General features: G+C 40.6%; 1 long non-coding RNA gene across 1 annotated transcript in view; it reads right to left on the reverse strand.

The window, feature by feature from the left end:
* Positions 1 to 1,810: 1,810 nt before the first annotated feature.
* Positions 1,811 to 24,904, reverse strand: part of LOC125960814 (uncharacterized) — a 76,941-nt gene continuing 53,847 nt past the window's right edge. Inside the window, exons 2-3 of the long non-coding RNA XR_007470852.1 lie at positions 22,897 to 23,025; positions 1,811 to 2,996 (exon numbers count right to left, since the gene is read on the reverse strand). This is a non-coding gene — a long non-coding RNA (uncharacterized LOC125960814). The remainder of the gene's footprint in view (positions 2,997 to 22,896; positions 23,026 to 24,904) is intronic.

The following is a 24,904-nucleotide window of genomic DNA, read 5'->3' on the forward strand; positions in this document are numbered from 1 at the left end:
ATCCTGCTCTGCGCACATTTGAGGAATTATGAAATTCAGGATTTAATTTGTGGGCAATGGTCCTTCACGCCCCCTCACCTACTCTCCTTGTGAAACCATGAGTGGAGAAACAGCCCCACGGCACATGGCATTTCCCTTTCCTTTGCGGTAAAGTCTACGTAAAACATCTGTTGGTTTTACCAAGAGAGAAGCCTCAAGATTATGAAGAGCAGGCATCTAAGCTCTAGTGGTTTTCCAGATGCCTTTGAATTCTACACTCAGGTAAGTGCAAGACCAGTGTCAAACACGCATGAAGCTGCCCACTGTCCGGATGCTCCGTCCTGTCCAGGGAGGTCCTCTCCTCCAGCCTGTGTCTGCCCACCCTCAGACTTGCAGAGACAAAGTGTTTGCTTGAATTTAACTTTAAGTAATTGTATCTAATTTTTAAGTATTGTAGAATTCAAATCTTGGGAATAGAGTCTTTTTTTGTTATTTCCTTATAATTTATTCAATGTCACAGATAGGAACATTGGAAATTTAAAGCACTTTATCCTGTTCTTAATGGATTTTTAAAAAAACATAGTCATCAAAACGTTATATAATTGAATTTTCCTAAAGCTAGAAATGAGCCAAACCCTACAAACATGGTCTTATATCTAAAGAGCTTCAGTCTCACATAATGCAGACTGTTTTGCTAACAGAGTTCCAGGAAAAACAATGGAGCTGATGCTTTCAAAAAATTTTCATGTCATGGTGATTACAGGGTAAGTGTAGAATAGGTACATTCTGAGCCTGGAATATCGTTTTATACCAGAAAGTAGTGAAGTGCTCAAAACAAAGGCAAGATGTCAAAGAGAAGCTGGAGCCAGCTTGGGGGCATCAAAATAATTAAACACTAATAGTCATGAGTCTAGAGTTCATGCCAATAATACATAAGAAACTGGGGGCTGAGAGCGGGCAACTGCTTCTGGTAGAACTTTCAATGTCAGCTAGTAAGTGTGAAAAGAATGCAGTAGTTGGAAAATCCATCATTTCTCAAACATCACAGTAAATACTGATTCATGAAAACAATTATCAATTGATTCTAAATCAAGGGGGACATTCTGATGAAGAACAGAGCAGTATTTATTTGCATGGTTTATTGGCTGCAAAATAAAATTCTAAACTACACTGCCAGAGAAATTGGAAAATCCCTTGACCTGGAGATCACGGATGTGGATATGGTGGGCTTCCAGACTGAGTACGCTGAGGAGGACTCAGCATCACCTATATTGTGTTGTGGCCAGAAGATAAGCCGGATGTAGTCATGGAGCAACACCAGGCAAAACCCAACTCAGAAATGCAGCACTAAAATGGAAAGGTGCTCTATTCTCCAAAATGTCCATGTCATAAAAGACAAGGAAAGACTGTAAAATGATCCAGACTAAAAGAGATTAAAGAGACAAAATAAGCAAATGTAATATGAGATTCTAGACTGGATGCTGTACTGCCAAAAATATATATATATATATATATATATATATATATATATATATATATATATATATATAAATAATTAGGTCAGTTGACAAAAACTGCAATAAAATGATAGGTTAGATGAAAGTGTTATATCAATATTAATTTTACTACAGCTTATAACTGTACCATACATATGTATGAAATACACACCAAAGAAAACAATCTCAGAAAACAATCATATGTGTGTAGATGTTTATATGTGTGTGTATATACGTATGTATATATATGTAGAGAGAGAGAGAGAGAGAGAGAGAGAGAGCACAAATGTGGTATTCAAAATAAATAAATCTAGGTAAAGAGTATGTAGGTGCTCTTTATATTCATTTTTTATTCTTGCAACATTTCTGTAGATTTGAAAGCTTTTCCAAATGCTTCTGGAGAGTTTCAGAACATTATTTATTTCACATAAAAGAAAGCATGAGCTGGATACAGTACACAGTATATCCACAGTCCCAAGAAGCTTCTCGACGGAGCTGGGACTTCAGCCGTGTACCCCCAGCCACTTCACTGAATGACACTCCTCTTCACAAGGCAGTAGAATCTCTCCCCTGTGCACATGAAATCCTCTGAAATCCTCATTTCTCTTCCCTTTCTCCAATGTGGCTTGACTCATGGAAGTGTGGGTGACCACCTTCTGCTGTGTGATGTTTGCAACCTTAGATGTGGAAGCAAAGAATGCCTGCCTGGTGGAAGCTCTGAGCAGCAGGTCCACTGGTGTCCACACGTTTAGACCTGAGAAGTACACTGCCTCACCTGGCATCACTGAGGAGTCTTGAAAAAGAGGAAGCCTTACCACGTGGAGATGTTTGTACTCAGAGACATAAGTAACTAAATACAGCAGCTCTGGTGAATGTCATCTGTGTCTTTAATTATTTTGGAAAGGGTTTTATTAGCTTCAGTTATTTGTTTGCTCTTTTCAATATCTAGTTTTGTGGTTTCTAGTACCAGTGTGGAAAAGTGCAGCTATTAAAAAAAAAAAAAAACACCCTTTCACAAATAACAGCTACACAACCTTAGTTAAGTACACAGGTGATTCCCTGCGGGCATAGGAATCTGAAGGAGAACAGGTGATCTTAAAGGGAAGCTGAAGCTTGAATCCAGTAGCCGGTAGGGTGTGTGTCCCACAGTGGTCCCCAGTTTCCCCACCGGGTGGACACACTGGCCGCAGTCGGCTGTGACTCTCACCACGTGCCATGGAACACCTAACACACTGCCCCCTGCAACCCTCACTCGCTCAGAGCATCCACACCCCTTTCCTTTGCAAAAAATCTAACTGATGCTTTAAGAAATGGAATCCGTTCTTGGGATTTTTTCATGTAAGAGAAAGGGATTGTTTACAGATAACCGTGGAACAATCACCTTTGTCATGAGTACATTAAACCACACACTGGGAGCAATAGCCGCCAACAGCACAGAAGGTTCCAGCTCTTCAGCCTCTTGGTGCCCAGCTTCACGTTCCTCTCATGGTGGCTTCTTCCCATCAAGGTCTGGAAAAGCAACTGCAAAGTAGAAGCAAAAACTGTCAGAAAAGCAGGATGATGGGCATGAAAAAGCATGACACTCCTGCACAAACCATTTGCTTCTCCCCCCTCAGGTAGGACGCTGTAACTTGCATACCTGCCACAGGGATGCCAGTGCCTTGTTTTCAAGAACCTTTTCAGGAATAATGGCTTTTTGATTTGTTTAGAAGAAGAAGTGTCTGATGATCAGCTAGGTGAATGTGAGAGGTAGAAAGCCCTTAGCTTAACAAGAAGGGAAAGACCAAATACCTACCAAATAGTGTGGAATATAAAGAAAACCAGACCTGTAATTAAAACCCAAAGGCCCTCTTGCTAATTAATGAATAGAATGGCCTTTCTCGGGTCTAATGCCAGTTTATGCCATCAAAATGTGCTTATCTAGGAAAAAGATGCTCATCTAGGAAAACCCCACACCTCCATGGTAGATGCTGCTATGAATGGAAAGGGGATGAGAACTACTGGTGTCCTAAGAGTTTGTCCCAGACAGATCCGAAAAGCAGATGAAGGGACAAAGCATGAGAAGATGATGGTGCCTCCTTGGGTCCTGGGGAAGTTTACACATAAAAAGTCACGCTTTTGAATGCTTTCACACTCCCTGTTGCCACCCACCACAAGATACTATTATTTTATCTCCTTAGCAAGAACAAGGATTTTAAATCCGCCAGAAAAAAAAAAATGGAATAGCTATTGATTGAAGGCTCTAAGAGCCTAATTTCAGTATTACATCAAAATATTCAGGTCCTACCCCACGGACCAACCCCGGCAGTAAACTTTTGGAGAAATAAAGAAAATTAACCATTCTGACTCTAGTTCAGAATAAATTTAAAAAAACAAATGAGAAGAGTTTTCACTCATTTTTCGTTAAAATCGACAGGCCGCCTGCTACATCACTGGCTGTGGGCTAAGTACTAGAAATGTGCATCAAGTCCAGCCTCTGCCCTCCAGTCACAAAGACCGAAGGCAGAAAGGAGAAGAGGACTTTCCTATAAATAGTGTTCTTTCCAAACGAACGTCCTCTATACTTCATTGCTCACGCAGATGCCTACTAGGCCTCATGTTTTCAAAACCACAATTGTCTTTCACTTCATTCTGAATAGTTTTGGGGTAATCTTACAGCACAGTCCTGCCTTTCAGAGAAACACAGGTGGGATTTCTGTGTTCTTTTCAGGTAAGAAGATAATTCACATTTTTGAGACTCTCCTGCCTTTTTCTTCTCTGCCTCAGCTGTGACCGTCCTAACAATTTCTAATTACTTGGCCTTCAGAAGGCTGAGAGGCGGGCGGCTCTGCTCAGAGCACGGCCTCTTTGTTCTGGGTCGGCTCACATGCACCCTTCTCTACTCACATTTATATAGAGAACAGAAAATATTCTAATTAAATCCCATATTTTTCAGATAGCTCAATTCAGTAAACTGACAATGATGTTATCTGTGGGCCTGTTGTCATATTTGATCAAGTTCTTTCTACAGCTATATGATCTCCATAAAACCTCCCTGAATGGTTCAGTTGAGAGGAAACTTCAAACAGAACTATTCATCTGTTGTTTCCAGGATCTGTGGGGTTAGAAGGGGAGGGGGGAGTGATGTTTGAGAGGCTCGTATTACTCACATGGAGTGATTCTTAAGTGGTTTGTTTTAAAATTTTTTTTTAGAAAACCAACTTCCCCTGATCTTCGACTTTTACTGTTTTGCTACAAAACCCCACTCAGGGCACAAAAGGATGGGTATTTTCATTTACTACTAGAGTGCAAGAATGAGGTGCTTTAAGATTGCACCTTCTTCAAGCTGAAATATATACAATATCTACTATTTTCCAGGCCCCATAACTGCATCTTCCATGCATTATCTCGTCTGATGCCTAGAACAGACCAAGTTATTAATTGAACTTTGGAGAAGAGGAAACTGAAGCTTTATGCAGACTAAATATCTTGTTAAGGTCACAGCGTAAAGAAAATACCTTGGAGCTTATAGAGAAGAAGGGGAGGAGGAAGTAGTGCTGGGAAATTAAGTTCTGATCTGTGGATCCATATCAGTTAGGGGTCCAAAGGGAAACATACCACAAATAGGAGAATTTAGGAAGTTTTATTAACAAAAGCACCGATGACAGGTCTTTGGGTGGGGTATAGGACTTTGGAGGCTGCTATCAGCTGAGCTATTACTCAGCCCCTCCTCTAAGGACCAGGGTGAGGGGAAGGAAGAGGTACCAGAGCTGCCAGGAGACAAAGATGATGGGGTTACATGCAGCAAGGAGAAAAGAAAGCATCTATGGCTACCTTCACTTGGGAATGGCGACCCTGCAAGGATAGAGCCAAGACCCCCTTCTCTTCCTTCACGCTCCAGCGAGGGAAGCCCTCCTGGAGTCCAGAGGGTACAGGAGTCTTGCCGGCAGAGGAGGAGAAGTGGAGAGGGAGTGGTCCTGGAGGGATGGGGAGGAATCCAGGGCGTAGGATCCATTCTCACTTCCCGCCCGTAGCCCTGCTTCTCCTTTCTGCCACCTGCTTCCTGCTAGTGTCTGCTTCCCCCTCTCCGACTCACTTAGAGGGATACAGATGACCCACAATGATGACAGAGAAGGCATCTTCATTTCCAGGGTCAAGCAGAGTGGAGCTAAATCCAGAGGAAAACCTGTAAACAGGGCGGGTGGAGGAAGGCTAGGCTGGGAGCTCACCTCCCTCCTGGGGTCCCTGGCATGGGCATCACCCTGTTCACCTAGTTGGGTATGGGTCACTTGGCTGAAACCCAGAGTCATTTATTCATGGCTTTGGCCATCAGATTTTATACCTGTCAATTAGAACTCCTGCTGAGGGACATTCCGGAGCTTGCCTTGCCCTCACGGATCACTCCATTTCTGCTGTATTTCATACATTTGTTACAACCATTAAGAAGCACATGCCATGAGTTTGCATTAACTTACTATGTGCTGGAGCAACAGATATAATCAGAACCTACTCTGTCTTTAAAGAATGCTCAGGCTACTAAGAGAATTTAAAAATTCATGTTTAAAAATTCCTACTCCTATAATTCGAATTTACTTTAAGAAGTGTCAAAACCCTGGCTGGTGGGATAGATCAAATCTATTAATTGTTGAGAGGAGGGGAGATTATTTTTAATCTTTGAATCAGAAGCTCAAGGTTCAGGTTAGTCCCTAGTGCAGAATTCCTTAGAACCACCTTCCTGGAAACCTGGAATAATTCTGTTACAGACTTGGACTCCTGACTCTATCCTCCTCCGGAAAGTGACACTGACCCATGCTGTCCAATAGCAGATGATGTGTTGCTTGATCCTGTCCATGAATGGGTTCTCGTGTGTAAGTCTGTTCTCGCCAGCAAAATAGCCAACTCCCCAAAGCCCTCCCTCTGTTTTCTGAATGCCTGCAGCGCTGGAGGTGGTTGCAGCCAGTGAGCACTCAGCCATAGATAGATGAGTAGTTTGAAATGTAAAGAAATGAGCAACATCCCCGAGTTACACAGAAGCCAAAGGTAAGGCGAGGCCACCCTGTCTCCAGTGCAATGCCCCCTCTCCATCATATCACCCTGGTGTAAAACTCAGTAAGTGGATGCTAATCCCCCCTTGTGTTAAAAGGAGTCCATCATGCAAATGGAAGCCCGCAGGTTTCCAGTACATGTCCTCTCTTCTCTTCAGGCCTCCAGAAAAATAATGCCACCATTTGAAAAGTGTTTCTTTGTACATCTGCATTCCTTACTCTCTTGTAAGCCCCTGAGGAACACAATCCGTGTCTTATTTGTCTTAATGTCTCTTGTACAAAACAGTTCCTGATGTGTGAAAGGCATCTGGTACTTGTTCATTGAGAGGATTCTCCCACTGGCTCTTTTCTCTTTTTTATCACTTGTATAAATCTGTAGAGATCTTACAGGCAAGAGACGTTATCAAGGGCCTGTGATATCTTACACATTATTTCTCAGGTGATTCTTACTAAGGCCTTGTCAAAATGTCACATCGATTCCCATTCTACAGATAGGAACTTCGAGGCTATGGCAGGTGGAATAATAGTCCATAACACTTCCTGCTTGAGTCTGCGTCTGGGACGGTTCCAAGTACTTGATATGTTCTCATGACAAATCTGAGACAGGTGAAAGTATGATCTCCATGACTTACTGAGAGAGGAAACTGAAGCACAGAGAAGAGAGGTTAACTATCTGAGGTCACAGAGCTATTAAATGGGGGTGCCATGACTCAAGAATGGTTAGTGCTTAAGTTCTTAATGACCCACAGTCCCTCCTTTGTTTACAGGGAGGCCAAGGGCACAGAGATGGCCAACCACTGTACCTCACTCCTTCTGTGAAGGACTAGCTTTGTGATGTCAAGACAGTCTCCTTCTCTTCGACAACAGCATCTCCATCTTTGAGAATTTTACCAACATCCGTTTCACTTACACTAACTCTTTCTCCAACATCACCCCCCAGGTCTTGGCTTGTACACTCTGTATAGAAAACATAGATGTAGCCATCACTCTTTTGCTTTCAAAATGCCAACATTTCTGACTGAATTATCTTCAACCTTTTACATATACCAAGGAAGTAAGTCCATCACCTGTCCGTGCCTGGGCCCCCCAAAAATACATTTCAAATTTTGACATTCAAAGTGATGTTGAGAAAGAGCTCAAAATTTGAGATCTAAACATGTTCAATGTATCCCTTAATATCCGTGTAACCTTGAATAGTTCATGTCGATTCTACATGTTTCCTCTCTCTCATCTGAAAAACAGTATTATATGATGTAAGACCAATTGCAACAACCATGGTAATTAACAATGGAGTATTATGAAGCCAAATGAGAGTGGTAAACAGGTTCTAAGATTAAGAATGATCAATTAAATGTATGATTGGTATTAATACAAATCCATTTAGTTCCACTCTATCAGAACTCAGACAGAGGCTCCAATGGTGTAACTGTGTCAGTAACCCAGGCAGTAGGATGGCAGTCTTTAGACTCCAATTGTTCATTTATTGGTCAATATATGTATACAGTGGGCTCCCCAACCCCAGAAATAATCCTTCCTGTCAATATGATGTAGGCAAAAGGTCATGTGTTCTGGAATGAAACACAGTTATGTGACGCTGGGCAAGATATTTAACATTGCAACATATCTGTGGATATTTACACTTACAAAATAAGGGTTATAATAACTAGCACTGTCATCGTGGGAATTAAAGGTGATGCAAAATATATGGTGCCCAGCTCAGGTTAGAGCTGAAGAAATATCTCTTTTTTCCTTCTCTTTGGATAGAAGTATTTTTATGAAATGAAGAGAACACACAAGCAAATTTAAAGTTTCTAGTTATCTAGTGTTATTATTAACAAATAAAATTGCTGGATCTTCTCTCTTCGCCTTTATCAACACTCTGAACATTTTATTGATTTCAAACTCCATTTGTGAGATGAGAAGACCTCATGAGAAACATCCCCAGCAGGAGGCTTGCATTCTCACAAAATAAAGGAATGCCTGTTTGATTAGAGGAGAGATTATTTATACTAGCTTTCTCAATAGAATACAAAACTCACTCCTTACAAAACACCAAAGTAATTGTGCATCATCTCTTTTCATACCTTATATAAGAGCTACCTATTTACATGAAATAATGGAAGAAAATAGGTTTGGAGAGCTAGACGATTTGGTTTTAAGTTCAGTTCAACAATTTTTACTTCTGATATCATGGGAGAAGCATAATTTTATAAGCCTCAGTCTACTCATCTACAAAAAGAAGATTAAATGAGGTAAAGTGTGCAACAGTTCTGAACACAAATCTCATACATAGTAGGAAAAATTATGACCTATCAGGGCATAATTTGAATTTTAAGCAGCTACATAGACCCTGTAATGAAGAGCAATGTGTTCTGCACAAAATATGCTCTTGGTAAGTGTTTATGTAATTAAACTGAATTAAAAATATATAGATAAAGAAAATTGATAGGAATGCATCAATATATTTTATTATTAAAAAACAAGTGAAGCACATAATATTTGTATATTTTGAATATAGGCATTATAATTGCAGCTTAAAATCTACAATGTTCAAACCTTTTTCTGTTGGTTGATTTATTTTTCACAGATGACCATGAGTGAGATAACCGTTTCATAGAAAGAGTATATAATTTGGAGTCAGAGTTGATTTTAAAGCCACATGAACTTGAGAATTCACCATATTTTATTGACTTGAAGATGTCATTAATTATAAGATGTATTGATATATGTAGCACTGATATGAAAGAAAATACTGCCAGTACACTAAGAAATGATTGCTAATGCATTAATTGCAAGATGAATCCTTGTTTCAAAGATGTTAAGGAAAAATGTAATTCAACAAAATAAATTATTTAACTTCTATGATCCCAAGTTTCTCCAGCAGAAAAATAAGACTGATGATGGCTCAGAGGACATTGAAAGAACCACATGATAAAAGGAAATGAATGTCCTTTTTAAACTCTAAAACACTCTACAAATATTATTTTTAGACAAAGAGTTCCTTTAATAAGAAAGTTTTGAAATATGAAACATCTTTTGCCCTCCTGGTTTATTTTTTTTTTATTTTTTTTTTTTGCAGTACGCGGGCCTCTCACTGTTGTGGCCTCTCCCATTGCGGAGCACAGGCTCCGGACCCGCAGGCTTAGCGGCTATGGCTCACGGGCCCAGCCGCTCCACGGCATGTGGGATCTTCCCGGACCGGGGCACGAACCCGCGTCCCCTGCATCGGCAGGCGGACCCCCAACCACTGTGCCACCAGGGAAGCCCCCCTGGTTTATTTTTATACTAAATGTTTCTTGTTATTTTCTCCCCCTGTGATGTTCTCATTGGTTTTTTATGACATGTCATGACCAAAAAGTAACATATTCTATGTTTATTTCAAAATATAATCATGGAGATCCCCTGAATTTGAATTACTGTGGCTCAGGTGTGGACTTCTCAAAGGATTTATTTAGCCTTTTCAACTTCTAATTGCTGTTAGTATCAATGATTATCCAAATACAAAGTTAGTAGTTTAGTAATTAATGAAGAGAAATTCTATATCCCATTAAGATTATTCATTTAAAACAATTAACATCAAATTTCAACCAAATCCAGAAAACACAAATAAGAAAGCCAAAGTCATAAAACAGCAAGAAAATTATCCAGGACAGGAAAAGAGCTGCACTGTTTAAATAAAAAACTATTTTGGAATTTTTGAATATATCCAGGATATCAGATATGAACACTTTTACAGAACTGTAAACAGATCCACTTGACTTCAAATTTGGGGACTGCAGAGAGAGAGAAAGAGAGAGAGAAAGAGAGAGAGAGTCATGATTTCTGGGATGTCTGCTATACTGAGTGTCAGATGACACATCTAAAGGATTACATGTAATTTGAACGAAAGAAGTTAAATGTTGCATATTCATTGTCTCCTGGGCTTTTGCCAATACTTCTTGGTGTGATAAGCACTAGTGCCAAGAAACATGATGATTAATGTCTTGTGAGTCCCTTCTGTGTTTCTGAGTTTGTACTCCACTCTTGCTGCCACTGGAAGAAATGGTAACCTTTCACTAAATTTGATTCATTTGTGGTAAAGTTCAATGAGCTAATGAAACTCAAATGTTTTGCAAGTTACAAAGAACGTAGAAAGCTATAGAATACCATGATGACAGCATTAACAAAGTTGTGATATTTAACAGGAATAAATTTTAAAACTAAAGAAAGAGCCGGACGCCTATGCATATTCCGACACGTGTGGATTCTTCCAGGTTTATCTCCTAGATAACTCAGATAATTCAGTCTGCATTAAGATTATATACCTTCATCCTCAAGCCTCTGATTAGGGTGTTTCCTTCACCTAGAATATTTTCTTCCCCGCTTCTACCCTGTTTGAAGTCTAAATATGTTTCATATTTCAACTCTGTTCTCCCTTCTTCCATAAAATCTTCTCATCTCCATGCAATCTCTCTCCCATAAAGCACTCCAATTACCATATCCTTCATACATCTATAATAGCTCTTATCTCAGTTACTCAGGGATTTAGAGATGTCTGTCTCCCTTATAGATTCGAATTTCAATGTTTTATTCATACTTATAATCCCAGAGATCGTGCATGTAATTACTCAATATTTGTTGGTTAAATTTGATTTTGAATAATAGAGAAGAAACACCTTTCTAATTGGGATGGGAAATCAGACTGTGATTTAATGTCATAAAACAATGGTTGTCACAGAATAAATGATACCACATGGTTGCTACACTCTGATGCCCAATGACTGTCCCATTAAAGTTAACTCCACTCCTTCCTTCCCACTAAAGAACAACATAGCTGAATCCAAATCAATGAGAATATTATAAAAGAGAGTATTTAATCTGCAAACCTAGTATTTTGTTTTTAGTAATAAAGTGCTTAAACACACCTCAAATTTTGGCACCCTTGGTTTAGCAATTCTGTAACTAACAACTGTTGCCATCCAACAATGCTCATGAATTTCCCTCAGAGATTGCCCCAAACCTCCTCGACTCCTTTCCAGGTACCAGACACTCTCTTGTCTTGATAAAATTATTTTAATCCCTCTTTAATCAATCTATAACAGGTGTTCTCAACTTGGGCACTACTGACATTTTGGATCAGGTAATTCTTGGTTGTCTGGGCTGACCTGGGCACTGTGGAATGTGTGTAACAGCATCCCTGGCCTCCACCCACTAGGTACCAGTAACAATCTCCAGACCCTGACAATCAAAACTGTCTTCAGACTTCACCAAATCTCCGCTGGGAGAGGAGCGATCTCCCCGGTTTCAGATGACTAACAGAGAGATTCTTCTGGCTAAGCTCCCTTGAATTAGATGACTGAGACTCTTAAAATAACAGAGATGCAAGAAGCCAATGAGACTAACTGGGCAACCACATATTAAAATAAGCCCAGAGCAATTAAGGTCAAGAATAATGTTTCTAAAATATAAACATGGCCACCTCACTCTTGTATTTAAAACTCTCTGTCAGTTCCACATCACTCACAGGAGAACTTCATAAAGCTCCTTGCCATGATTCATAATGTACTCTCTCACAATCCTATCTCTCCAGCTTCATAGCCACATTAAGCTACTTGCAGATATGTGAATGTATGGTGTTATTTCATGCCTCCCTCCTTGAAAACATTTCTGTTTCTGAATTTCATATTTTGAAGTTTCTTTGCACGCATGTCTGCTTCCCATCACTAGAATGTAAGTTCCATGAGGGTAAACATTTTTTCTCCTTTATTCACCATTTTTTCCCCAGAATCTTACTCAATAAGGTTTGTGGAAGAATGAACAGAAGCCTTTATATTTTGGCTGATACATTGCCTAGGCTAGAATTCCCTTCTCCTCTTCATTGTATTTATTCTTAGAAGTTTAGTCTAACACCAAAATGCATCTGAAGACTTGGATCCTCTTCTTTGATTAGAATGGGCCCCGTGTGTGCCTTGAAAGATCTTATCATGCTGACTTGTTCACATGTCAATCAGATGCCCTCATCCAACACTATCAATTTCTGAGAGCAAGGACCAAATGGCACCACCCTGGTAATCTCAATGCTTAGAGCTGGTGTGTGGTTCACAGTAAATGTCTCATAAAAAAAAAAAAAAAAAGAATGTCTCTACCACAATTTTAACTTTTCACCTTTGAATACAACTTGATCCATGCCTTGTCTTTCCATGTATTTTTCACGGTGTAAAGCACAGCGACTGGCAAATAGTATAAAGTTAATGAACACAGGATGTTTGCTCACTTTTGAAGCTTTGGCGGAATGTTACACTTGAGATCTTAGTTAAGTGTTCTCAGGAGTAGCAAGGATAGCTTATTGGTTTCAGAGCATTCATTATAGTGAATGCTGTCAGTGTTCCTCTCAGATCCCCTGGGGGCTCCTTCTACTGTTTCAATTTGCCTTTCCCAGCTTCAAGGTGCTTCTATCTCCAAAGGTCTGCACCTGTAGCTGTTCATTGAGGACAGCCCTCAGCCACTGGAGTCTCCTTGATTTTGTGTGCAGAGAGCTGGAAATTCTTGGGAGGTCCTCCCCACTGCCAACTCTTGCCCCAAAGCAAAGAGTGTGGGGTTGAAAGCTGGAAGCTCAACAGCCTCACTCAGGTCCAGACACTGTGAGCACAGCTTATCTCCCACACCTCCCAACCTGCAGCCACCCTAGGGGGCTTCCCTGAAATCACACTCTGGCTTGGCTTCTTCCCCTTTCCTGTGCTGGTTCCCCAAATCCTTTACCTGTTTCTCCTTGGAAGCCTTGCTTAATAAATCACTTGCACACAAGCCCTTACCTTAGGGTCTGCTTCTGGGAAGTCAACTTAGAACCACCTCTGTACTAATTGTCTGTCAACGGGAAAGTGATGGAGGAGCATATCAGAATCCCTCGAGGACAGGAGGGGCTGTATGGTATGTGGAGCCCACATTATGTAGCGTCTCTTCTTCAAAAAGTACTAACAGTTTCAAGATCAGCGAGAGCAGATCATTAAACTGAGGCTCACGGGCCCCATGTCCTTAAGTCAGCTCTGCCTAATAACCTTATTCAAATTTCCCATATCCAGCCATCCTTTAACGACCACTAACAACTAACAAGTAACCAGATGTGCTGGGTTTGGATGAATGCTTTCTTTTTTCCGTAAATCCTTTATTTAAAGTATTATCAGTATGAAAATAGCTATAGAAATGAAAGACATATGGGGGAATTTAAAAAATCAGTAGTTTTAACAAAATGATCTATGACACATAAAGGAGTTTTGAAATTCATTGCTCCTGGTGAAATTCTGAGTGCATAGTAGTCACTCAATAAACACTCACTAATTGACTCATTAGATTTCAAAAACTTGACATATTTTATTGGTTTTCTTTGCACTTGGAACTAATAGAAGCACAAAGAATTAAGATATGTGAGAATTAGAAAGGACCAAGGATATCAGTAATCGCAATCCAAAAATGTGATTTTGCAAATGGGAAAACTGAGATTTAATAAATTTGTACGGTCATGATGACAAAGAATTATGTTGCTCATTACTTCTCAAGAACAATTTGGTGTAATATATATATATATATATATATATATATATATATAAAAAATTATATGTGATATATAATGCAGAAATTGCATTAATATAAACTTAAAGAGGGACAGTGAAACTGTGTCAAAAGACAAGTACACATGTCTTATTTATCTTACTAGCCATGTAACAAGTTATCACAAAATTTAGCATCTTAAAACAAGGTATATTTGGTCTGAAGAGAAGATTTGGACATGACAAGATGGGAGAAATGAGGAATTTCATGTGGAAGGGCAAGACAGATGGAGAAGCTTGGAGTGTATGTGGAGAGCAAATCTTCAGTTCAGATAAAATATTAGACCTTATCTGTAGGCAATTTGGGATAAATTTAAGATATTTGTACATGAAAGTGACATGATCGGTGGTATTATTTTCAGGAGGTGAGTATCAGCTCTGTACATGAGGAACAGAAGAGAAGAGACATGGTGGGTAAATGCTATGAAAACTTTCTTGGTCGGGAGACTTGAGACAAACTAAAGATGTCCCGATGCTAAAATGGAGAGAAAAGTGTGGGAAACAAAATGAAGGCAGAATTGACTAGACCTGGTTTACTGTGGGATTGACAGTAAGCATGGCAGGAAGATGGGAAGATCAAATGGGCTGTAGGTTGTGCAGCCATCAAATGAAACAGCAACTCAGCACTCAGCTTCAGTGCCATTCACCTTCTCACAAAACTCCATGCAGTTCCTGTACTTCCCCTAAACAAAAACTGGGATGAAGCTCTTTCCAGGAAGTGCAACAAATATAGCAAGGTCCAGTCAAGTTTTCTGAGGTGATCCCTTAGATGCCAATGAGAACACTGGATTCTGGTTCAGGGGCCTGTATACTGGTTTAGGGATTCATGGGCCAGGTTGGGCCCATTAATGACCCAGGCAAAAGCAGTCCTGCCAGAGGGCTAGAGAAGTGGTGTGAAAGGATGGGTCCAAGCTTAAACAGTTATATATGGCCTCATGACAAATAACCCTAATATACGACAGCTTAGCACAACACCCCATGTTTGAGGGTCAGGAATGAGGGTTCAGCTTAACAGGGTGCTTCTGGCTCATGGTATCCCACAAGGTTGTAGTCCAGCCATCAGCTTGGATTAACTACCCTCTGAAGGCTTGACTGTGAGCTTCTAAGATGCTTCCTCACATGTCTGGAGTCTGGAGACATCAGTTCCTGGGCATGTGAGCCTCTCCACAAAGCAACTAGATTCCCTCAAATCAAGTGATGAGGCAGAGACAGAGACAGAGAGAGACAGAGAGGAGAGAAGGGCACTCAAGAAGCTGCTGTGGCTTGTATGACCTAGTCTCAAAGTCAGACACCATCACTTCCTCCTTATCCTACGTGTTAGAAACCAGTCTAGCCCACACTCAAGGGGAAGGGTATTAAGCTCCACCTCTTGAAGGGAAGATGGGGGATATTGGAGTCATGGACCCCATGGGGCACCTGGACCAGGGCAGGTGTAAAAGTCCACGTACACATAGTGCGATGCCATCTTGGGCTCATGGCCACAGGCAGGAGAGGGCAGCTCCAGGCTGACAGGCCTTTCCAGGCATGCGAGCCAATAGCTCAGTGCTCTTCTGCCTTTAAGACTAGGTGATATTTCAGTTACTGAATTTTCATTTTTTCCCCTCTAAATTGTCTCCATACCAGACTCCATGATCAGATAGTAAGAAAATGATCCAGGTTTTCCCTTCTCAAGTCTCGTTAAATAGCAGGTGCCAACACAAACAAGGCAACCAGGTGGACCTTCCCCAGGGCGGCCATACCTAGCTGTACTGTGTTCATCCTCATGTTGCTCCCATGCCAGACTCACCCCTTCCAGGGACGGCCCCATCTGCATCTACAGCGACATGTTGATTCTGCTCCTCTGGGCCAAGAACAGCTGATGGACATGCAACATACACGGTAGGATGACTCATAAATAACCATATGCAATCTCCTGGCTCCCAAATAAAATCCCATAACTCATTCAAACTTCTGGGATCTGGATGCTGAGCCAAGACAGCATGATCTTATCATCCCCTAACACCCCAGCCCTCAGGCTGCACACAAGTTGATAACGATTTCAGAGCCTTTAGAGATGAAACATTTCAGATCTCTGGTCTCTATTATCATGGATGAAAACAAAAGAGAAGACAAGTTGGTGTCGTGGAGGAAGCTCTAGACTTTAGTCCAAAGCATCCTGGTCTGAGGACGGGCTCTGTGGCCACTTCATAGACCCTTAGGATGGTGAAGTGTGTGCCCCCCTCTCCTTTACCACTTGTGGGCTCTGGATGCCCGTTCTGTAGCAACCTCCCTCATACCGGCCCTCTCTCTGCATCCAGTCTTGCAACTCCAATCAGTTTTTGCCTCTGGCAGCAAAGGTGGGGAGGAGTGTCTCCCAACTTAAACCTCCGGGATTTTGTGATTATTATTTTCTGGCTCCCACATATCAACCTGACTCTTAGTTGACAGTATCTTCTGCCAAGAAACCCGAGATTATAAGGACGGCATTTGAGCAACAATCCCCTGTGCCTTTGTTAAAGTCTGTTCTGCCTTGAGTTCACTGGACACCTCTGTCTCAAATACCTCCAGAAGGCTCCCCTGCTCACCTGGACTTCTGGTCAACCTGTTATTCCTACCTTTCTCTTACGCTGAGTTGGTACTCCTGCAAAAAGTGTCCACAGCTCTGGTTCACTCAGTCAACCATCTCCAGATTGTCTCCTGGGACCCCTATCGTGGAGCCACCAAAAAGAGTGGTGAAATATAAATGTAGTTAGTATTTGGCCAGTCTTCATTCCACAAAAGAAAATAAAAATAAAGAAAAAATAGGAGGCACAATGTTCAATTTGCCTCCTGTGTCCTGACACAACATTTCTCTTTCATGCCGGAAGTTTCTTAGGGTGTAGAAAAACATGTTTCAGCAACGGAAGGCCAATTTTCAAAACCACTCATTTGGCAAATGCACAAGCTCTCAAGCTGGAAAGTCCTGCTTCTGGTTCCTCGCCCTTTACCTAATCCCAAAGCAGTGGCAATCATGTTAAAAAAAAAAATTATCAGCTCTGCCAATAGCCTTGGGCTTTGCTTGCCATGGTAATGTACACAAAAGAAAGAGATGGTGATAAGGGGCTGCTTATGAAATTGAAATGCACTGCCATCTGTGTAGAACGTGAGTGCCTGTTTGAAGAGCTACCGGGCACAAAATTTATGGCACCCTTTATTTTACAACTGCACTGCCCTCACTATAAATGCTTTCATGGGATCAGCCCGTTTATTCCTTGCCTAATAACCCATCCGGTCAAGCTGGAATGTCTGAATAAAGATTTCTACTGCTATAAGATGCAGTATTTGATCAGAGGATAATCAATACATTTCATTTTTCTAACATCATATTAACTTACATGATAAAGTATTCACTGTTGTATGGACCAAGTTCCCTAGAATAACAAATAACTTGGAAGAATGTTAGCACTTTAAAAAATTGGGTTGGCACTCAAAGTCTACAAGAATCTTTATACATCTGCTTTCCAGCACTATAAAACGATGTGCCTTCCGCATATTCTTCTTCTTCTTGATGTTGAATTGCATGCGCTTACCAGAGCAGAATCAATGAGAGATAAAAATGCTACAGGGATATCTTGCCTAAAGTCATTCTCTTCTAAACCAACCATTTACAAGAGATCGACTAATTAAATCATGCCATAGTTCTTCCTTTTAGCAGGAAAAGGCAGTTAGCTAATCTGAGCTCTTAAACTAATACTAGAAATAGGTATTTTCACATAGGACACATTATCTAGAGTACCGAAACATATTCTTCTTTGTTTGCATTTGATGCCTAAGGTGAAGCACTGCCATTTTCCAACCTCATGTCAAACACATGCTTAGCATAGGATGGTGCCTTAAGCAAGTCTAGGGTCAGTGTAACCCAAAGGGTTCTACTGGCTGCTGGTGGTGGGCTTGGCTGTAGTAACAAAACACCACAGACTGGGAGACTTCAAACAACAGACATTTATTGTTTTACAGTTTTGGAGAGGAGAATTCTAAAATCATGGTGTCAGCAGGACCATCCTCCCTCTGAAACCTGTAGGGAGAGTCCTTCCTTGCCTCTTTCAGCTCTAGTGTCTGCACCAATCCTTGGCCTCCCTTGGTTTGCATGCCCATATTCTTTCCATGTGTCTGTCTTCACATAGGGTTCTCCTCTTTGTGTCTTTCTCCTCTTTTAATAAGGACCCCAGTCATATTGGATTAAGGGCCCACTGTACTCCATCATGACCTCATCTTAACTAATTACATCTGTAATGACCCTCTTTTCAAATAAGTTGCATTCAGAGATACTGGGAGTTGGGACTTTCACAAATCTTTCTGGGGGAACATAGATCAAATCAATCTATAACAAATTGCATACATCCCGGTTTGCTTTGGTTCTTGTCTAATGGCTAAGGCTCAGATGTGAGGTATAACAGTCAGGTGGATATCTTTGTAGGTAGTTTGCTGGAAAGAACAATGAGCAAAGATGTCTGTATCAGGTCATATCATGATTAACAAACTCCAAGAACCAAGGTCAATGGAACCAACCCTTCCCACTTATTCCAGTGTTTGCAGGACTCCCCTGGGACATCCTGGGGTGACTTCAATGGGTTTCAGGTAGATTTGGGAACTGGCAGTTAACATCATAGCTTAGCCTAGCCTGTCTCAAACACGCTCAGAACACTTAAATTAGCTCACAGTTGGGTAAAATCATCTAACACAAAGCCTATTTTATAATAAAGTGTTGGCTCTCTCATGTAATTGATTGAATATGGTACTGAAACTGTGAAACAGAACGGTTGTCTGGGTACAGAATGGTTGTAAGTGTCTAGGTGTTTTTCCCTTGTGATTGATCACCTGGCTGATGGGGGGCTGTGACTGCCACTGCCCAGCATCAGAAGAGAGTATCTTACAGCATAGCATTAGCCTGGGAAAAGATCAAAATTCAAACTTGATGTACATTTTCTACTAAATGTATATTGCTTTCACAACATCACAAGGTCAAAAAAAAAATAAGTTTGTACCATCCTAATTCAGAGGTCCTCTCCAGAAAAATTGGTATGTCCTGGAAGCAGGACCAGCAGGGAATGAGACACAGCAAACCGATGAAGATTCTGATGAGGTCCAGAAGGACACCACCCACAGCACAGGCTGGAGTGAAACTTCCTGACAGTGTTTGGCACTTGCCATTCTGAGGACAGTGAACAATGTACAGTAGTGGTCACAGAGAGGAATTCGGGTTTCCAGAATAGGGAGGTAGAGCTTAGGCTCTGCTAAGCCCTAAATGTCCCTAATAGATTATTTTAAAAGATTATTTAAAAAGGAGAAGAAGATTAACCAAAGAAACTAAAACCTACTCAGAAATGCTATTTTGATGCTGAGTAATATATACAATAGGACCACTTCTGGAATACACATTCCATTCCTCATATAACTGCACAAATGATCATGATGAAGATGTAAAAATGGTGATGCTTTGCATAATTGGGGGGTAGTTAAAGTTAAAGCAATAGCTGCTCTTGACAAAAGGATTGAATGTGAGGAGAAAAAGTGCAGCAAACGTGAAACAGAAGATCAAGGGCCCTGGCCCAAACCCACCATTAGGAAAGTTTTGGGAGAAGGAGACCTAAATAGGGACGTGGAAATGTGGATGACCTGGAAACCAAGAGGTCAGAAACATCATCAACTGCTGAAGAGAACTGATAATGTTGAATTCAGTAAAACTCAACACTTATGTAGCTCAGTAAAGAAACTTTTGACCAGGTCAATAGAGAGATGTCTGTGAACTTGTAGCAAGCAATCCTGGTACATTCTAAACATTGAGGTCCAGGTCTGAGTGATTAAGTTAAAAACAATGGGTGATTGTAAGAAGATGTAGACACTTCATTTGGGGGACTTGGAAGTGAGGAGATAGAAATACATCATAATAATTAGGAGGGGTAGCAAAGTTAAAATTCTAATATAAACAACGAAGGTATTTTACTAACATTTGTTAGAACAGGCTCAGTAAACTGCTGGAGCTAAGATTCTCGTATCTACATACTATAATGTGTATATATGTATTATATATATATATACTTCCTTACTAAATCACTTTCATCTAATCCTTCTTCCAGGGTCTGCTTCTGGGAGAGTCATACTTATGATACCCACCTACCTCCTTCCTGTCTGATGATTGGAATCCTTGTGCCCAAAGGTCAACTGGCAAATAGCCCTTGTTGGCTGGACACTCCGTTGACAGTTCAAACTCAGTGTGTCCAGATTTGGCCATGTCATTTCCCTGAGTTCTCCTTCCAGATGCCCCAACTCCCTTAAAGTTCGACAGTCTGTCATGAGAGGACTTGGGGTCCACTTCGACCAATGTCTGCCCTTGTCCCCCTTATCCAGAATGCCAACAATTGTTGCCATTTCTTCTTTTGACCCTTTATTTGTATGCCCAGTATACTTAACAGGGTTCAGACTTCCATTTCTCCAAACTCTAGCTAATGAGTGCACTATTCTCTCAGGTGACTGTCCCTGACCTCAACTTCTTACCAAGCATAATGCACAGCACCATCTAATTTTATGCCCCAAAACACCAGGTCCATGGAGTCACTGCCCTGATAACAGCTCCCCATTGACTCATGTCAGATTCTAACTTTCCATTTACTCATATATGCATTGATTCATTCAAGAAATGTTTTTGAGGTCCTAAAATATACCGGACAATTTTATCTTCAATGGAGTTGATGTGATTCACAACATAGACCGACCCCTTTGCCCAACAACAGGAAGCAATACATCCTAGGATGAAAAATGAAGCAGCAATAAGGGCGGAAGAGTGACAAGAGTAGTGAGATTAGACCAATGGTCAAAGAGACGGTATGTGAATGGACCCCAAATGAAGGGCTAAGAGATATATAGAAACAGTAAGAGCAAAGGTATCTTAAGGTGCCCAAGAAACAACAGCAAACTCAGTTTGTGGGGGTTTTACACCATCAGGACGAGGAAGAAGGATAAAAGTCAAGGCCAGAAGGCAGTCTGGCCCAGGTAGGGGTGGAGGGGATGGCCCTGGAGAGGTGAGAAGTCTCACTTATCTATACCAAGTGTAATGGGAATATAATGAGGGTTTTGCACAAGGTAGACATGATATTTGATTCATGTTTATAAGTAATAATTTAGGCTTCAATTAAATAAAGGTGCTGTATGGTGGTAAGAGTGGAGATAGGGAGAAAAGGAAAAAGCTCTTTCAACACACGAGGCCTCTCTGGGCCAGCGCCATGCGTTAGGGACACAGACTCCAAACAGACTGTCACTGCTAAACCAGCTGGGACACTTCACCAAGAGCCCTGCCCCCTTCCCATCAGAAGAGCAGAGCCCAGCTTCTCTGCCCACTCCAGCTACTTTCCTCTGCCAGTGTGCACTGACTCCACCGACAACTGACACTGTAGCACCTCTCAGATATTTTGGGACCAGTACCCCATTCTGGACCAAGGGGTGGTGGCTTACTGGCATTAACATGAGTGTGTGTGTTGAACTGGAGTTTGAATTCTATTTTGTCAGCTGGTGCTACCACAAGAAAAAAAACTAAGAGAGAGCCCTCAGCTGTCACTGGCACCTAGTGTTTTGGGGAGGGCTCATTCTGGTCCTCTTTAGGAAACTTCTCTGGTTGTATCAGCTCCAGATTCTCTCTCCTATCTTGGAATGCCCATTGCAGGAACAGGCAATTAAACAATATTTATCACTTAATTATGCTCTGGTTATTTCAAGTCTGCATTATATCTACCTAAGTATTTTTTTAAAACCTTAAAGAAGTGAGAAGTATAATTTTTAATATACTCCTCAGAATAATGAAATATATTCATATTTATTTATATTAATACTATTTAAGTATCTATGCCAGATGTTATTCTAAGTGTTCTCCATATATGAACTCATTTAATCCTCAAAATAAAACTGTGAGGTAGGTATGATGATTATTCACATTTTTTAATGACAAAGAGGTTGAGTTATATAAAGATTATGTCACTTGATGTGTGCTCTGAACTGAATGTTTGTGTCCTTCCAAAATTCATGTATTGAGGCCTTAACCCCCAATGTGTTGGTATTAGAAAGTGTAGCCTTTGAGAGGTGATTAGGTCATGAGGGTGGAGCCCTCAAGAATGGGATTAGCACCCCTATAAATTAGCACCCCTGTGTATCTGAGGGATACACAGAGCTCCCTCAGCCCTTCCTCCATGTGAAGACACAGAAAGAAGGTGTGAACTGTGAACCAAGAAGAAGACCCTCACCAGAAGGATACCATGCAGGTGCCTCGATCTTAGACTTCATGCCAACACAACTGTGAGAAATCAATTTCTGTTGTTTATAATCCACCCAGTCTGTGGAATTTTCTTACGGCATCTGGAACAAAGACACCAGCATACAGACCTAAGCCAATCTCTCCAGGCCATGCTTTTCCACTGAGACACCACTTGGGTTGACCAGCATCTGATGGGCACTAAGCATACAGCAGATGAAAACAGTTTATTTTACCTTTTGGTTGAATAGCCAGTAATCAAATGCCATAGCAATGCATCCACGTTTAGGCTGAAGAGAATCAGATTTAGACAGAAGGGGAAATAAGAAGAGAGAAGGATGCATCCTGACTGTATAATTTCATGACTCAGCTGCTCAAGGACCCAGGCTGCAGCTTCACCCACATGAAAATGGGCCTCTGGCCCTCCACACTGCTCAGAGAGCCTCCCTATGAATCACACAGCATCCCTCAGATTCTTGACCTTGATCTGTTAATTAATTCAGTAAATGTCTGTGAAGTGTGTGGTATGTGCCCGGCATGTTGAGCTCATCACTTACCCTTTCAGCTGTGTCTTCACTCAGGCCTGTAGCTTCCATATTTTCCACACCCCTAGCTTTCAGGTGTTTCTTTCCTTCTCTGCTACTGTTTGGGTGCTTCCAGTTATTTTTAACCAGCCCACTGCCTTCCTAAGAAAGAAAATGAGATGATAAACGTAAAGTGATTGAGAAATCAGACACAAGATTGAACTTTCCAGTGTCAACACCTTCTTGATTTTCCATAAATGGTGGTGGATCTTCACATCCCACCTGTACCCAGAAAGACTTTATGTAGAAAAGCTAAGCTTAAGAAAAACAAATGCAAACCAGCCCTACGATTCATAGGGAGATGCTGGATAGCCAGAACAGCCAAATAACCTTTAAAAAGAAAAACAAAGTTGAAAGACTCACACTTTCCAAAAGCTTAAGACAATGTGGTATTGGCATAAGGGTAGATCTAGAGATTAATAGAAGAAGATGAGAATCCAGAAGTAAGCACTTGCATTTTTGGTCAATCCAGAAGTAAACCCTTGCATTTGACGAGGTGTCAGAAAAACTCAATGGGGGAAAGAATAGTCTTTTCAACCAATGATGCTGATGCTGGAAAACTGAATACTCCCAGGTAAACGATGATGATGGACCCCTATTTCACATCATATAAAAAAATTAACTCAACATTTATTATATATTTAACCACAAGAGCTAAAATTATAACACTTCATATTTTATATAAATGTAAAAGTGAAACTTTGTGGTCTTTGTTTAGGTTATGGTCTCTTAACTATGACACCAAAAACTCAAGTGACAAAATAATATATAAATAAATTTGACTTTATCAAAATTAAAAATATTTGTGCTTCAAACTACACCATCAAAAAGTGAAAAGACTATCCATAGAATGGGAGGAAATATTTTCAAATCTCTTATGTGATATGAGACATATCTGGAATATATAAAATATGCTTACAACTCAACAATAAAAATACAATCCAATTTCTTTTAAATGGGAGAAGGATTTCAAAGGACATGTTTCCAAAGAAGACATAAAAATGCCCAATAATTCCATGACAAGATAGACAATAACAAACGTTGACAAGGTTGTGGAGAGACTGGAACTCTTATACATTGCTAGTGGGAAGCAAAATAATATGATCATTTTGTAAAAGAAGTTGACAGATTCTCAAAATGTTAAACATAGAGTTACTATACTACTCAATGTTTCACTCCTAGGTATACACTCATGAGAACTGAAAATATATGTTCATTCAAAATTCTACACACAAATATTCATAGCAACACCATTCCTAACAGTCAAAAAGGAGAAGCAAACCCAAATGTCCATCAACTGATGAATGAATAAATAAAATGTGATATATCCATACAATGGAAATCTATTCAGCTATGCAAAGGAATGAAGTATTTATACATGCTACAGGTGAATCTCAAAAATATTATGGTCAGTGAAATGAATCAGATACAAACGGTCACATGGTATATAATTCAGTTTACACAAAATGTCAAGAATAGCCAAATACATAAAAACAGAAACTATATTGTGGTTTCCAGGGGATTGTGAAGGGAGAAATGGAAAGCAACTACTGATGGGCATGGGATTTCTCTGGGGGGTGATAAAGATGTTCTGAAATTAGACAGTGGACAGCTCTGTGATCATCATTTAAGAAAAGGAGACATTGTGAATGAATTTTGTGGTATATAATTTATATCTCAGTAAAGTTGGTATAAAAAACACCCATTTTTTAGCCAATCATTCTGTAAGTCCAGATCTGACATATCTGTGTTCTCTGCTACAGTGTCACAAGACACAAATCAAGGTTTTGGTGGCTGTGCTCTCTTCTGAGCTTGGGGTCCTCATTCAAACTTATTCTTTGCAAAATTCAGTTCCCTGAAAAGAAATAGGGCTAGATCCCTATGCTCTGCTTGCTGTCAGCTGAGGGCCACTCTAATTTCAAGAGGCCTCACACATTCCCTGACAGGTGGTCCTCTCCATCTTAAAGCCAGAAATAAAGAA

This window comes from Orcinus orca, chromosome 13 (assembly GCF_937001465.1).
Source record: "Orcinus orca chromosome 13, mOrcOrc1.1, whole genome shotgun sequence".
Classification (NCBI taxonomy): Eukaryota; Metazoa; Chordata; class Mammalia; order Artiodactyla; family Delphinidae; genus Orcinus; species Orcinus orca.